This window comes from Chionomys nivalis, chromosome 4, assembly GCF_950005125.1.
Source record: "Chionomys nivalis chromosome 4, mChiNiv1.1, whole genome shotgun sequence".
NCBI classification, from domain to species: domain Eukaryota; kingdom Metazoa; phylum Chordata; class Mammalia; order Rodentia; family Cricetidae; genus Chionomys; species Chionomys nivalis.
Window position 1 is genome coordinate 11,403,793 of NC_080089.1, and position 14,931 is coordinate 11,418,723.

Sequence of the window (14,931 nt, forward strand, 5' to 3'; positions counted from 1 at the left end):
CATCTCACCCAAACCTTCTGCTCCCTTGCAGTGTGCCTCTCCTTCCCCTTCTCCTCCCCAACTTTCTTCTTCAGAGTTGAGCTCATTCCGCACTTGTGTGGGGAAGCCACAATTAGTGGTCTCTATGACTAAAAACTACAAGCTCCTTCCTTTACTGAGAAACCACAAGCATCTCCTAGATGCTGTCCTATTTACACATTCCCCAACCTGGGTGAGATTGACAGCAATTGTTCCAGATAATGTTCACCACTGAAGAAAGCAATAGAATTCAGCAAAAATGCTTTAAGCAGGTTCCAGGATGAGATGGTTGACCCACTAATGATGAGGTATTCATTAAAGAGGTGCTCTCTGAGCACTTGGTAGACAGCACACCAATCTGTCTAAGGCTCCTGAGAACCAAATGGCAGTCGACCTGGCTTTCATTAATCAAGCAGCCCCAGATAATAAGAGGAAACTTCAGCAACTCAAAGGATTTAAAGCTAAAAATCTGACCGAATTCGTTGCTATAGCCACTAAGGTTTACAACAGCAGAAAAACACCCGAGGATAAGCAAGCTTGGGGACTGGCAAAAGTCTTACTGGCAGATAAGAGTTGAGGACCGCATGGGCAGAGGGAGCACAGATTGTCCCAAATAGCAAACGAGAAATGCACACAAAGAAAGAAGGAACAAAATGTCCTGGAATTGGCAGGTCCAGACGATTAAAGCAGACAGGGTTTGAAGCCTTTCCTTGAGCCTTGGGAAATCCTAAAAGTGGAGGGGCAAACTTTTTATTTCATAGTGGACACTGGTCCTCACCATTTGGTATTAAAAATTCCACTGGGGCCTCTATCAGACAAAAAAACGTGGGTTCAAGAGGCTACAAGGATGGCCCTAAAACCATGGATCACAAAACAGACCATGCGATTGGGAAAAAGAAAGTTATGGATTTCTTTATAGTTATCCCTGCATGCCTTTATCCCCTCCTTGGAAAAGACTTATTGGTTAAGATAAAAGTCAAAATTCATTTCACTGGGAAGGGGGTGATGATCTTCCCATGGCCTGAAGTCTATGCCTTATGCCTAGATCTAAAAGAATACAGGCTCTTCTAACAGACTCTCACTCTAGAGGTATCTCCTCTAATGGCTGAACTCCAGCGCTCTATCCCAGGAGTGTGGACAGAAACTAATCCACCAGGACTAGCCATTCAGGAGCCCCCAGTTGTATTCACCTTAAAAGTCAATGCCCAATTACTCAAGGCAGTTTCCCATGACCCCAGAGGCCAAGTTGGGCATTACTAAATATATTAATTGGTTCTAGGAGCATGGAATTCCCCACTTCTGCCAAAAGCCAGGGACCAGTGACTAGCAACCCATGCAAGATCTTAGGGAGACAAACAAACAAGTTGAAGACATTCATGCTACAGTTTCCAGCCGCTATAATCTCCTAAACTCCCTTTCTCTGGAGCTTCAAGTGTATTTAGTTCTAGATCTTAAGGACGCCTTTTTCAGCCTAAGCCTCGAAGCCAAGTGTCAGCCACTTTTTGCTTTCAAATGGCACTACCAAGACCGGGACTTCAAGTGGTCAGCTCATCTGGACCCGCCTGCCACAAGGATTCAAAAATTCCTCTATTATCTTTGACAAAGCCCTACAATAAGACTTAAAGAATTATCAGTCCTTATAGCTGAAGGTTCCTCTGAGCCTCAGTCCCTTTCAGATCCTATTCTCTCATTTCTAGGATTTCAGGATCTAACAGTAGATTTTGCCAGCCTTCCCAGCCCCTCTCTGCCTCAGGAGTCCAGGCTTCAGCAGGCTCCTCTCTGTTCTAGCACTGAAGGCAGCCAGGGACAGGACCGCCCCTCCCCACAGGTACTGCAGTCTCAGATAGAATGCCAAAGAGGAGCCAGGAGGACAGAGGTAAGCAAGGCCTGGTACCAAGGATGGCCACTGTCAGCTGCTTCTTCTGCATGATAATTGATTTAGGTCTCACAAAATGATTTCTGCTTCAAAGCAGAGCAGCTGCAAGAGCGGACCCACCAGGAAAGTACAAGAGGCCTGCAGCCCATCTACCCCGCCACCTAAAATTTCAGCTGGAAAAAGTAAGAAAAGTTTTGTCTGCATTAAATGCTTAAATATGGCCACTAAATGTATAAGTTAATCATGTTCAAAGTGTCCTGGCTGCAACCCTTACTGACTGCCCAAACTTTAAATTTACCTCAGAATGTTTTGGCTATTGAGTCTGATGTAATCACTTTTCTTTGCCTTCTTAGCAAGGTCTGTTATTATCCAAAGAATGGTTATCTTAATCTATTTACTAAACTCATCATCTATGATTAAAAGGTTTTATTTTGATATCAAAACATCTTCAATTCGAAATCATTATTCTTAACTAAATCTGACAGAAACATAATATAAAGTCCTAGTCTTATAAAAGCTGCTAACATGTTATAGACTGTTAAAAAATACAAGCTAAGATACAAGCTGTTGGTCATAGTCATGCTAAGTACTAGCATGAGTAATTGCAGAGATAAGCCTTACCTAGTCCCCAGTGTGCTTAGGGCAAATAGCTGGTGGCAAGGGTTGTCTGCACAGATATAGCTAATGGACAGACAGTCCTCAAATGCTCAGAGATCTGCAGAAAATGGCATTTAAATGGTTTACTAAAAAGATTTTATAATAGAGAGACATGCCAGCTCCAGACAGCTCCTCTCTTTCCTCCAAAGAAGACAGATGGACACAGAAGAATCTCTACTCAAAACTGGCTCAAAAGTGGCAGCCCCAGTCACTGGGAAAACTCACCTTTAACCTCAACTACTGCAAAGACTCTCCAGATGGTGGAGAAAACAGGACACGGAAATTGAGACATGAGTTGCCTAAGGCAAAAGGTAGGCTGCTCCTCTCATAAGAAGCCTATGGGATGTTCTGGGACTTTGTCAGCCTGATGGATGTTGCCCTATCACCTACCCTCAATGACCATGGAGGACCCCAGGATAGCTGTCTAGGCAGCCAGAAAGTAAGTCTTTGTGATTTTTCTTTTTTAAATCAATAGCTCAGGCAAAATTTATTCCTCTCAGAACTCTGATGCTGTTTGGTGACTAATAGTTTTGGCCAACTTAAAAAGCAGCAACCAAGGCTTCAGCTGCCTTCTCAGCTCTCTGTAAGATTCAGGTCACAGGTCTCACTCTCTTAGAGCCAATACAAAGTCTAGACACAGTTCACCTTGTTACCAGACTCAAAGAGTAAAAGAGAGAGAGAAAGAGAAAGAGAGAAAGAAGAATGAGAGAGAGAGGGAGAGAGGGAGAGGGGGAGGGAGGGAGGGAGGGAGGGAAGGAGGGAGAGAGAGAGAAAGGAGAGAGAAAAACTCACAAAACATACTTCAGTATAACTTCTTACTATTCATTTTTTTTGTTTGTTTGTTTTTTTGGTTTTTTGAGACAGGGTTTCTCTGTGGTTTTGGAGCCTGTCCTGTAACTAGCTTTTGTAGACCAGGCTGATCTCAAACTCACAGAGATCCGCCTGCCTCTGCCTCCCAAGTGCTGGGATTAAAAGGAACTTTACAGTGACTGCTCTCAAAGGTCAGCGACCTGCACCTACTGCTAAAGTAAATAAAAGTTGTTTTACGATGCAAAGCTTAAGATGTGAGGATCTAAACGAGTTTGAGGATCTAAAGAAGGTTTTAAGATGTGCAAAGGAAAGTGACTTAAGGCATGTAAATAAAAAATGTTTCAAAATGCAAGAAAGTGGCTTGAGACGAGTAAATGCAAGTTATAATGGTCTCGGATAAAAAGGCTTAAATGTTGATAAAACGATTTGGGATGTTTAAAAAATAAAGCATGTTTCAGATTTCTCTCATTATGCTGCTGTTATGTTTAGGACTCCAAAATTTTTTAGTCTGAACATTAATTGACAAAATTCTGATAAGCTATTAATCAAGCCCCGGCAGAGGACTGCCAATATCATCATAGCCACAGTCTCAAGATTTCAAATTCCCTTTGGTTGTTTTCTAACCATAGACCTCAAAGATGCCTTTCATTGTGCAGAGAACATCTGTCACAATTTTCGGGATAAAACAAAAATGCTAATGCTTTCAACCAGATTCATTTCTGGCAGGAGTATACTGCCATTTCTGCAATGTAAATATCAGTACAGATTATACACAGGGAATTGTTAATATGTCCAAAACCTATATCTTTTTACAAACTTAAAAAAAAATATGTAAGCTTCAGAGTACTGAAGAAGTCCTGAGACTTATATCCACTTCTCACAGATCAAAAGGACTCCAGAGAAGTACAACCTAAAGCTCCCTACCTGTCTGTTCCTGAGTATGTTTCTCTCCCTCTCCTGTCTTGAGACTTTGCCTCATCCCTGAAAGTTTCAATAGTAATTTTTCCTTTCAATTCCTAAATTTTCATGTTTGTGTCTGGTTTATATCTGTTCTAGCAGGGTTCCATTTGGCTGACAGACATGTCCAAGCATCCACTGGTGACTACAACCTATAAGCCCCGGAATTGCTAAAAGCTGACATGGACTGATCCAGCTGACAAGAACGCAGCTTGTCTCCAACTGGGTCAAATCAGACCCCCTGTTCAGTGCCCATTATTCCCTCTTTACATTTGACTGGCCTTCCAGCTTCCTAGGCCCTGAACATTTATGCCCCGTTTCAGCTTAAAGCAGCTACAGAAGAAAATACATCATCCCTGTCCTCAAACCAGGCTGGAAAAAGGTCAAGTCATAGACTTTAATCAAAAATGAATCAAGATTTGATTCGAGTTATAAGTCCAAGGGAGGAATGAAGGGTCCAAAAATAAAAGTATAGATTCCAAAATTAGGAATGTAGAAATAATGAAATATAAAGTTATAAGCCTAGGAGAATGATCACAGACTGTCAGCAGCTTTCTCATTAGCTAAAGGATTAACTATTAACAGTGGGTTACTCTTCTTTACAACCCATAGCTCTGTTTACAAAGCCAAAGCATCTCTATGCAAACTGAGAGCTAGTCTAAGGATATGAGCTGAGTCAACTGTTAGGAAATAGATCTATGACCTCTGGGTTACGCATTATCCCTGCTATGTGAAACTGGCAGCGTCACAGGGGAGAGCACAGGGCTTCAGTACATACCACCTAAAACCACCAAAAAAAAAAAAAAAAAGACAATATTCTTAACTAAAACCCTGTTAATGGAGATTGTAAAATAAGACAATCTGTATCGAAGTTTTAGCTTGAGATTGTAAAAATTTCTTTGTTCAGACCCAATGCTTGGGTCCCTACTATAAAAAGGTGGGTTCAGAAACTGGCCTGGGCCACAGCTTTATACAAACCATATCTGGCTCTGGTCTCAGATAGCTAATAAGTTTTTTGTACCCCATGGAGATTTTTTATTATTATCTTTATTTTTTCTAGTTTCTGGTTTCTGGAATAAAGTTTCCTTCTGGTTTATAACACTTTGGTGGTCTGTCCCCATCTTTGTGTGACACCCCCTGTACCCTGCAGCCACTGGAGTTCTAGGATTATAGTTTTGAGACTCCATGAGTATCTTGCTCTATGTCTTTAATCTCACGGCATGTGTCCCCCAGATTTCACCTTTCTGTGATCAGACATATTTCCTCATCTTACTGACTCTTTCCCTTCCCAGGGCAGAAAAAAAATCTGCTAACTTTGGAATATTGTTTTTTATAACATTTAATTTCTTTGTGTTTGTGCTTGTGTGATGTGGGCTTTCCCTCTGTATGCTATGATTACCATTGATAAATAAAGCAGAGCTATAGGGGAACAGAGCTAGGCAGGGAAAACTAAGCTGGATGCTGGGAGAAAGGAGGTACAGTCAGAGAGAAGCTGTGGAGCAGCTGCTGGAGACAGACGTGCTGAAATTTTGCATAGATTAATAAAAATGGGTTAATTATTAATATGGCAGAGTTAGCCAATAAGAAGCTAGAGCAAGTAGGACAAGCAGTGATTTAAATAATACAATTTTTGTGTGATTATTTTCAGGTCTAAGCTGCCGGGTAGCCAGGAAACAAGTGGTCTCTCCTTGCAACAAATTACCTGTGGCCTCCTTACTACACTTGTGTATGTGTGTGTGACTGTGACTGTATGTGTGTTTGTGTGTGTGTATGGTTATTTACTCACACACACACAAACACATATATATGTATGTATGTTTTTGTGTGTACATGTATGTTTATGTGCTTGTGTCAGTCTGTGTTTGTGTATGCATGCATGTGTGTGTCTGTGAGTGTGTGCTTGTGTGTGTGTAGGCATGTGTATGTCTCTGTATGTGTCTCCTTGTATGTGGGTGTGTTCCCTGGTACAGATGTGGAAGTCAGTGGACAGTTTACAGAAATCAAGTCTCTCCTTCAGTCACTTAAGTTGTCAGGTTTGGCGACAAGTGCCTTTTTTTTACTGATCCATCTCCTCAGCCTGCAGAAATTTATTTTTATTTAGAAAGCTTCCATATTGTTCCATTTGATCTTCTAGCCTGTTCTTTCACTTTTGCCAATTGAGATAGCCATGGTTATATAGAGAATTTGCTTTAGAATGACGGAAAGTTACAGTCAGATATAAAAATTATTTCACCACACCTTTACACTTTTAAAGTTAACATTTCAGACATACCTTCCTGTCCTTAGGAAGAAATAAAGTAGCAAAAGTTAGCCCATCAGCTCCAAGTCCAACGCCTGCAAATGCTCCGAAGCAACAGTGGCCTTGATCTGGTTTGCAAAATCACAGCATGGCTGGGGCTTTGTACACCCTCTATTTGCACTCCTCACCTGCTGTTTTCTTAGTCTGAATAAATCCTCAGAACAGATGGTAGAAGATTATCAATAAAAGGCGTTGTTAGCCTCAGTGTGAATTCACTATCCTCAGTCAACACCACCACCAAAGCACCTGCTCATTGATTATATTCTAAAAAATCTTCCAGAAGAAACAGTTAAATACTTCCTTTCTTGTGGAGTGAAAAGAAAAAAAGCATTTATGCTTCTGGTACAATAGCTGGTTATATAGTATGTGTAACCCATGAATTTCACTTTTAATAAACTTTATTATTATGTTCTCCAGCTTCTGATTTCATGTTTATAGAGAAAATTTTGAGAAAAATCAGAAATTCACTTCTAGCTCACTGGACCTGAGCTAGTTAGAAAATATATAAGTACTGTAAGAAAAAAATCACAATATTAAAATGTTACTTTAAACATTGTATTTGCTATGAATGATATTTTGTCAACAGATGTTATCATTCCATTATATTAATAATATCATTTGGGTCAATCTGGCATTACTATAATTGATAAATTATTAAGGAAATCCTTTGAAAAATTCTCCTTTAAATCCTTCATTAAATAAATTAAGAATCTGAGAGTCAGAAATGTTAATCTAACTGGTGGAATAATATAAATATTTCTTCATGGAAACAATGCTCTATTGTAATAAAATAGATATGTACATTTTAAAGCAGGCATTTAGTGATATATATTCTAATACCAAGCAAACATTTTACCTAGAATGCCAAAAAATATTGGCAACATTTATGGTAATGATCACACACATATATATTTTGTAGAATATTAGTTTTACTATGTAAAGATGCAGTGCATTTGTTTATGCTGTGGAATATTACTTTAACTGTGTGAAGATGTGTTATTTTTGTTTATGCTGCATTTGTTTAGTTATGTAAAGAATGATGCATTTGTTTTACCTTGCCTGCCTAAGGCACCTGATTGGTCTAAAAAAAAGCGCTGAACAACCAATAGTTAGGCAGAGAAAGGATAGGTGAGGTGGGCCAGCCTGGAGAGAGAGAATAAATGGGAAGAGGAATCTGGGCTTGAGAGGGAATGCCCAAGGTCACAAGCTAGGCGTCTGCCAGCCAGCCAACCTAGAAGCAGTGAAGGTAAGATATATAGAAGAAAGAAAATAAAAAGTCCCAAGGCAAAAGGTAGATCAAGAGAAATGGGTTAATTGAAGTTAAAAGAGCTAGACAGAAATGAGCCTAAGCTAGGTCAAACATTCAAGTCAGATAATAAGTCTCTGTATAATGATCTGGGAGATGGTTGGTGGGCCAAAAGACAAAGCCTGTGCATATATAGATAATCAAATTATCAATATATTGACTTCATAACTTTAAAGAATCTAATCAAAACTAGAAAAATTTCAAAAATCCAATGTTTCTTCAGTGATTAAGGCAAAAAGTAGTTAAATATGAAAATTGATAACTGAAATATTTTTATTTGTAGGAAATTATTGGTGTTATATCTCTGAATGTCTGGATTGAGACTGTACCATATGATCCCTTTGAATAGTGTGTCTTTATCTTTTCCAGGAGACAGATATAAACTCCGCAAGTGCTCTACTTCCTTCTCACCCAACATGTCTTCAAAAGAACAATACAGCATGACTTTTAAAATTCCTTAAATTTAAAGCTCTTCCTTCTTCATTCTGCTATCTCAGAGATATTTGTATCACTCACCCAAGGAACACTTCTGGTAACCTGGTGGCTTTGGGGATGTCCTTGTGTTTATCCACTTAACCAAGGACAGTGAGCATCTTGGAAGAGTGTGGCCAATTTGCTTTTTAGAGACACAAGTGCATTAAGTTCTTAAGAAAACAGGCTGGGTAGTGACAGTGCACACCTTAATCCCAGTACGTGGGAGGCGGAGGCAGAGGCAGGTGGATCTCTGTGAATGCAAGTCCAATCTGATCTATAGATCGAGTTCCAGAATAGTCTTCAAACCTACAAAGAGAAACCCTCTCTCGAAAACAAAAAAACAAGAAGTTCTTACAAAAAGGAAGTTTCACCACACCTGCGTCTTGAACATTAGAGCAGCATTTGTGTCCAATCACTGCTATTTCACATTTCTTAAACCAGGAAAGTCTTTGTTTTTCATTTAAAAAATAAAGAAAGCAGTGCCTACCTCTCTTGCAATTTTCTGAAACTAAACACATTAATATTTTGTCAGATATTTGATAAATATCCAGTAATGAGAGTTACAATTTTTCTAATTTCTTTTAAAAAATATTTTCTGTTTCTTGTGATGTTCTAACACACACGTCATTATCCTCTGATCTTGTTTCCCCTCCATGCTCACACCCCACATTCCCACTTGCTGGTGCTTTTCCTCTAGGCAGATATTCATCTGTTTTCGTGACACCTACTTTCTATTGACCTAGATTGGTCCACCTTCATCCTCCGGGCAAACCTCTTCCATCCCCTTCTCAGTCCCCTTATACTTTCATGTGTCTAATGCAAATACAGACACATCCACATGTGGATAAATTTACATCTCTGTTCTGTATATGAGGGAGGAGTGCTAACTATAATCTGAAAGGCAAAGTATTCAATAGCATTGAAAGGAAACCCAGTGCTCACTTATTAATTTAAATGTAGCAGAATTCCATTATACTGTTATAAACAAAGAAATGGTATAAGCCAAAATGACTAATAGAAGAGCACCTGTCAGGAGTGAAATTTCACAAGTCTGTAATCACACATGCAAGCAGACATTACATACTGAGCCAAGATGACTGTGGGAAGACAGCTGTGCCATTCAAAACTCTGCTGCGATTTGTGAAAGGCAAATGTAAGAGAAGACATCCATTCTGTTATGTTTTCACCCATTTGTTGAAAATGCTAAAAGATTTTTTTTCCCAAATGACTGCCATTTGTTCAGCATTTAGGAAACATGCACGAAGAGAGTCCACCCTAGGGATTGCGGGGTCAAGTGTGAGTGGCCATGGACCTAGTGGGAGTCACAAGCACCAGCTATTAACACTGCCTAAGAGAGCTCAATATTTCCACAGATCCACTGCTCGGCTGGCTTAATTCATCTTAGTGTGAATCAGAAAAAAGAAGAAATCCAAGAGCATGTTACTCTACCAGAATCTAATGGAAACTGAGACCTTGAAGTATCCGAGAAGCAACTGATCACATGATTAAAGCAAATCCACCCATTCAGAATAGAGAAAATTCATAAAAACACGGAGGAAGGATCCATGAGAAAAATGAGAAATGCTAACATGGAGTTTAACAGAATAACAATGAAACTGTCCTGAAGCTGAGGAAAGAACTCAGAGATAGTGCAGAATATGCACATGATAAGAAATTTGATGCTGAAGAAAAACCTGGTGAATATTTTTAATTGGAAGATTCAGAAATTGGCACATTTGTTGAAGAAATGGCATCTTCTATAGATGCAAAACTATATAGAGTTCTTTAATATCTGTTTTGAGAAATATATTGCCAAAATTTATACCAATTACTTTTTAAAATTACATTTTAAATTTACTTACTTCTTTATTCTTTTGTGTGTATGTGTGTTATGGCACACAGTTGGGGGTCCCAAGACAACTTTTGGGAATCAGTTTATTCTTTCCTCTATGTGTTCCTGGTATCCAGTTCAGGTCTTCAGGTTTGGCAGTGAGTTCCTTTATGCATTGAATCATCTCTCTAGCTCATGGATTTTGTTTAGTGAGACAAAATATCACAATCTAGCCTGTCTATAATCTATAATCTTATTTTCTCAAAGTCTTTTGTTCCCTAGTGTTACAATGACAGGTGTGTGCCACCATGCTATGTAGCACAGTAAATTACTATGTTGTTGAATATTATTTTAACAAGGCAAAGATGTATTACATTTGTTTATGCTGTGACATATTACTTTAGCTGTGTAAAGATGTGTTACTTTTGTTTATACTCCATTTGTTTAACTATGTAAAAATGTGTTACAATTACATTTGTTCCTGCTGATTTGTTGCATTTGTTTCATCTTGCCTGCTAAAGGCACCTAATTGGTCTAATAAAAAGCTGAATGGCCAATAGGAAGACCGGAAAGGGATAGGCAGGGCTAATGGACAGAGAGAATAAACAGGAGGAGAAATCTAGGCTCAGAAACAAAGGAGGAACAAGAGAAAAGAGAGGAGAGAATAAGAGACATGCCAGGACAAGAAGTCTGGTAGCTGTCAGACAACAAGATCTGCAGACAGCAAGAAAGTAAGAAAAGGTAAAAAGCCCTAAAGGTAAAAATAGATAAAGAGAAATAGGTTAATTTGTGTTAAAAGAGCTAGCAAAAAAAGAAGAAGAAGAAGAAGAAGAAGGAGGAGGAGGAGGAGGAGGAGGAGGAGGAGGAGGAGGAGGAGGAGAAGAAGAAGAACTAAGCTAGGCTGAGCATTCAATACTAACAGTAAGTCTCTGTGTCATGATTTGGGAAACAGGTCGTTGTCCTAAAAGAAAGGCTAGTGCTAAAAATTAGTAAACACTTAATTATTACTTTAATAAAACATGAATATTACATATTTTTGTTCCATAATATTTTACAAAAAAAAAACATTTTCTGGGTATCATGCATGGCTTATCTAGATAGTAAATAAAATTCAATGTGTTACTAAAAAGACCAACGTGTTATTCATTTTTCTGTGCAGAGATAAGATACTATGACTGAGACAACTTAATAAAGAGTGAGTTAATTTTTTGCTTCAAGCTTCTGAGAGTAAGCATGTATCATGTTAGAGAAGCACGGCAGCAGGCAGGAGCCACAACGGTTGTGCAAGTCTCTGGGAACTCACAATCCTAGCTACAAGTGCAAAGCAGAGAGAGTGAACTGGAAATGACATAAAGCATTTACCCTCAAATTGATGTGCTTCCTGCATACCTCTCTGAACAGTGCCAACTGGGTTTCAAGTGGATAATGGGGTTATCCAAACCATCACAACTTATAAAAGTAGCCGGATAGAGTGAGTGATGTTCTTGAAGAAGAAGTGGAAGATGCTCATTTAATCAAGGAGCAAAATGACCAGAATAGAGAGCATATACAGACAAAATTTCTCAGTATAGAATTTGACAGTTTTAGCACATATACAATCACAACTAGAGTGAATACATTCAATGAAACTGAACTGTTTCAAACATCTTGAATTAAGATGAAACTGAAGGAAAGCAAATGTTGACAATGATGGACAATGATTTTCTAGTAAGAAAGAAGGAAAGAAGGGTCCTAAGTAGACAATCCCCAGTGGTGGGAATTAACCTGCTGGTAAAATAGTTTTTTTTTTTTCTCTGCACTGACTTGCGAGTACGCCAATATATTCTGCATATGATTATTTATGTTATTATTTTATTTTTTGACAGATGAATCTTTTAATGGAAACAAAACAACAAAACAAACAACAGAAAACACTGCAGCAGTAACACCACTCATTTTTTCAAATCCAGACAGGTCTGAGTTTGTTCTTCACCTTGAGAGGTGGCCTGAACACACAACCACTGTGCAGTCTCCTTGGTAGGGCTCTAGCGTCAACTGTTCCTGGGGCTTCAGGTTCTCCTACTGCATCTTCTTCACCTCAGATGGAAACACAGCTTCCACCAAGACTGTGGAGTCAATATTACTGGTTTTAAAAGAAATTACAAAGTGTTCTCCATTCTGCAGGAAGGTGTGAGCATTCAGAGCCACAGTGTGGGTTTGATCTTGCTGGGTCCTATTGACAAAGGCCATGTCCACTACATGATAAGCATACGGTATTAGTGTGGATGAATAATGTTGGTTCTGTGCTTGGTCAAATTGATGAAGTCATGGTCGGAGTGGCGGGAGAACTCAACAGCATAGACCAGATCATCCAGGCAGATGATATCACAGATGTGGCAGTCAGTAGTACCCGAGGCTGCCCCGAGGTAGAGCATCTTGGGCCTCCAACATCCCTCTTGCTGTGGACCTGATCCACATTACCCAGGATTGCTGCTGCCAGCTCAGAATTTAAGGGGTTATAGGCTTGGTACTGAATTTTGTCATCTGTTTCTGAAATATTCTTTGCTCCTCATACACAGATTCTATAGGGACCAGATTCTTTGTGACAAGGGCATCTTCCTTTCCAAGACAGATAAAGATGCCTTCGTGCTGCTGCAGGTCTACCATTACATTTTTCCATGTTCTTCCTTGACTGGTTCCTCTTTTGCTTTCCCGGTCACCACCTGGACCCTCGTTGCCCCCACAGTGGAGTCTCCACTTCGTCTACCTCCTCCTCTACTTCTACCCCAAAGCCTCCGCTTCTGCCTCCACCTTGACCTCCACCAGTCACCTCTACTGTCTCTGTTATCAAAGCCTTGCCTGCCACCTAAGCAGCCCCCACAGAACTGAAACCTGGCTTCATCACCCCGTTTCTGGTTGTGTTGCTCCAGCAATCCGCAGTGTTCGCCAGTCCATGAGCCACAGGCTTTTGCAGGTGTTGATTATTTTAAATGTATTATGAGAAAAAGAATTGGAAACTAGTTTTTTAAAGAAATAGACTACTAGTTCTTTCGAATGAGCAGAAATCTGTCAATATTTATCTAGTTCAAATAAATACAGATAACATTAATGGGCCATAAGTGTAGCAACAAAATATCCAATACAATTACAGAAAAGGGTAGAAAGTGACATAGAATCTTTACTAAATATTTAGTCAGTGTTAGGTGTGTTCATATGTGTTGTTATATTTTAAGATAACTTAGATCAGTGGTTCTCAACCTTCCTAATACTATGACTCTTTGATACAGCTCCTCATGTTGTGAAGACCCCCCAAGCATAAAATTATTTTCATCGCTTCTTCATAACTGTAATTTTGCTACTGTTGTGAATCATAATGTAAATATTTGATATGCAATTCCCAAATGGGTTGAGACTCAAAGACTGAGAATCACTGACTCAGTGCCATTATTACCTCAATTGTGTAGGAATTCAAAGTCATAAAATGATCAAGTTTTCCCAGAAAAAATATAATAGTCAGCAGACACCGAGAAGACAAATGCACTGAGTATATCCCTTGTATGCGTGCATGTATCTGTCTATTGCCAACTGTCATTCATCAGTTCTATCCATCTGCACATGCCCCTTCTATCCAAATATCTATGAGCAGAACGTTCAATACATGATTGACACTTTGTATAATATACAACCCAGTGTTACGATGCCTGTCTGAAAAAAATCCAAGTCCCGGGGAGAATAATAGTATATTCTGAAAATGATAGATTAAGACAAATTGACTAGCTAGTGCGTCTCTGACCTAGATATATTAGCTCTTTCAAATATCAAGTCAAGAAGTCTTATTATATAGTATTTTCTTAGAGATAACACCTTATTTTAAGCAACGATGCCTTAATGAAATTTGTTTTAATAAGGCCTTTAAAGTGAATTTTGTTTTCATGCTAAGTGTGTGAGACGTGACGAGCACAGAGACTCGGTATACTTCTAGTATTTCAGAGATAATGAAACTTAGAAATAGCATTGCACTAATCAAACAAAATCAGAGCTACATTAAAGCTGTAGCTACCACCCTCGGTGATTATACAGCTTGACAAATGCCAGTCAAACAAATTATGTGTCTTGAAATTGACACAGAGCAGTTAGAGGTGTTATCTGATTGGAAAGCTCAAGGTGGAATCAGATGCAGACACGCAGGCCTGATCTAAATGATGCATTGAACAGAGATTAAACCACAGCGTTCATTCAATATCAACTGCTGCACATCGAGATAAAACAACACCATTTTCAAATCTCTAACACCATTTCACATTCTAGACAATTTCTTGAAGAAATGTTGCAGAAATGTTGGTAAATATCAGTGAGCTGTACTAATTGACTACCTTCATCTATGCTTTAGTGGTCTCTAGTGTTGTTCAGTAAAAAGAGGATCACATACACATGAACACATAACATATACTCTAATACACACATATGATTAAAACTGACATCAGTCTTCAATACTGTGACTTGCGTAAATGTATCTATGCTGCCTTGTGTTGAGTCTCTGCATCCACCCATCTCCCACCTGCTGAGGAAAACAGTTAATGAAACTATAGTTTGAACAGATAGCGGCTCTCAGGTTCCTGGTTTCTCATCTTCTCTGTAGTTTGTCTTTGAGAAGACTTGGGACAGGATTTCTGTGAAAGAGCTTGGTAAGTAGAACTTCACCCAGGGGCTCTTTTTTTTCCTAA

General features: G+C 39.1%; 1 protein-coding gene and 1 pseudogene across 1 annotated transcript in view; both read right to left on the bottom strand.

The window, feature by feature from the left end:
* Cntn5 (contactin 5) overlaps window positions 1–14,931 on the bottom strand; it is a 1,215,881-nt gene that overhangs the window by 978,292 nt on the left and 222,658 nt on the right. The window lies entirely within an intron of this gene.
* Window positions 12,168–13,109, bottom strand: LOC130872639 (rRNA 2'-O-methyltransferase fibrillarin-like; annotated as a pseudogene).